Source organism: Lissotriton helveticus, chromosome 1_2 (assembly GCF_964261635.1).
Source record: "Lissotriton helveticus chromosome 1_2, aLisHel1.1, whole genome shotgun sequence".
NCBI lineage: Eukaryota > Metazoa > Chordata > Amphibia > Caudata > Salamandridae > Lissotriton > Lissotriton helveticus.
The window spans coordinates 345,550,086-345,551,773 of record NC_136058.1 but is presented as its reverse complement, the minus strand read 5'-3'; the positions used below and the strand labels follow the sequence as shown (position 1 = coordinate 345,551,773).

At 42.3% G+C, this 1,688-nt stretch overlaps 2 non-coding genes across 2 annotated transcripts; one reads left to right on the top strand and one right to left on the bottom strand.

Moving 5' to 3' along the window:
- The first annotated feature begins 225 nt into the window (after window positions 1–225).
- On the top strand, window positions 226–308 carry TRNAL-UAA (transfer RNA leucine (anticodon UAA)). The gene has a single exon. It is a non-coding gene; the product is annotated as a tRNA-Leu (tRNA).
- Window positions 309–1,239: 931 nt separating this feature from the next.
- On the bottom strand, window positions 1,240–1,310 carry TRNAG-CCC (transfer RNA glycine (anticodon CCC)). The gene has a single exon. It is a non-coding gene; the product is annotated as a tRNA-Gly (tRNA).
- Between the last annotated feature and the right edge of the window lie 378 nt (window positions 1,311–1,688).

Genomic DNA, 1,688 nt, shown 5'->3' with positions numbered 1-1,688 from the left:
GAGAAAAGCATAATCGGAGCCTCCTGTCCTGACATAGAATTCTGCTATGTTTTATGAAATGGCTGTTGTCGCGTCATTTCGATCCCCATGGCTTTACCATAAAAAATCACCATATGTGAGAAATGTTTCTTCTCTGCTCTTCATTCATTAAAACGATATACTGCATCGTATCCATCGGGCAGTATCAAACTTCTTATACAAAATGATATCATTCTGCAAATGTGTACCAGGATGGCCGAGTGGTTAAGGCGTTGGACTTAAGATCCAATGGACATGTGTCCGCGTGGGTTCGAACCCCACTTCTGGTAGAGATTTTATCGTTTCCAAGCATAAATGTCACTTAATTACCTCGTTCTTACTCTTTGTCTGCTGGACTTGCGAAACTATACAAAGTTTGCTTATTTTTTCTCTGAAATCATCACTTTTAGGTTATTTTTGTTTTTTTGTTCGTGCGGATTCAAAGCGCAGCGCCCTCTGGTGTCTGTGGGCGACGAACGCCTTTAAGATCAGGTTTCTTTTCTAGAACCTAAATCAGGTTTTATAGATATATATTGGTGACGCTGAAAAGAGCCGCTGCTCTTTGCTTCCGGTTCCAGCTCCGTGGGGTCAAATGCACAGAGCATGGGGCACACCGGAAGCTTTAATCGGGGTGTCACAAGCCTGACCCCAGACATTGCAGTCATGCTTTGTGACATTTCTCATTTTCTCAACAGGGAGTTTCCTTTGGCAGCCAGAGCCCGGCTTCATGCAAACGTTCACTATGTGGCGGTTAAAACATCAAATGGTAACAATGTTGCAGTGTGTGCTTTAAACGTTGTTACAGATTGGAAACACCACTCTAAAACAGCACGCTATCAAACATTCCATGAAAAACAATCATAAGTGAAAAAAAAAATCTCACAAATTAAGGAGTTTGAAATCACACGAACGGGGAAAGAACTTTAAAAGCACAAGAACCGTAAGAGCAAAGTTCTCGCTAAAAGTCTAATTGTGCACTTCAGTGACAGTATCCACATCAATTTAGAGCACATTTATTAAAGTATTTTAAACCTTAAACATTATGTTTCCCGCAACTCGATGGGCAGCGGCTACAGAGCAGCGTTTACAGGGTGCATACCAATATTTGTTATCGGTGTTAGCACCAAAGCATAAAACATCCCAAAATAAAGTGTCAGTTAAAAATCAAACATAAACAGAATGTTGGTTTTGGGGCACTGGTTAAAAAAACAAAAAGGTACGTGCGCCAGCCGGGAATCGAACCCGGGTCGCAAGAATGGGAATCTTGCATGATACCACTACACTACTGGCGCGTCTTCTCAACATGTGCTACGATGTCGTAGATACACCCCCTCAGAGAACGTGCACCTCTTTCACCCTTTCATCCGTTTCTTGATGAATAATGTTTTTATGTTCAACAATATTGAAAGGAATTTCTTAGTCTTACTCTTTTTTCAAGCGAAACAAGAGCTGTGCGTGGGGTGGAGCCTGGTTCTTACTGAAATGTACTTTGGAAGCATAAGAGGCAGAGGCCCCTCAGTGCTCACATTATTCAATATGTGTAAATCGTCATAAAACCGTTTCCAAATTAAAGCGTTGACCCTCAGCAGCCCAGTTAATTACAATATGGGGCAGATTTATGAAGGCCTTGCGCCGCCGGTGCGTCACTTTATTTGACGCAACGGCGGCGC